Below are 210 nucleotides of genomic sequence, written 5' to 3' on the forward strand. Positions count from 1 at the left end.
CCCTTCCCTCCAAACCCCACAGAGTAGGAAGACAACACTCTTACAGTGCTTCTTACAACAACAGAACCACCTGGAATTAAACAAACTCAGAAATAAAAGAAAAATCAGAGTTGCACGATTCTAAAAAGACAAGTGCTCCCCTCGGCTCCCAGTACTCGCAGCCTGCCCCCTCAGGGCCTGGCCGCTAAGGCAAAGAACCCCAGGCTGCGA

This window comes from Mesitornis unicolor, unplaced genomic scaffold (assembly GCF_000695765.1).
Source record: "Mesitornis unicolor isolate BGI_N332 unplaced genomic scaffold, ASM69576v1 scaffold16321, whole genome shotgun sequence".
NCBI lineage: Eukaryota > Metazoa > Chordata > Aves > Mesitornithiformes > Mesitornithidae > Mesitornis > Mesitornis unicolor.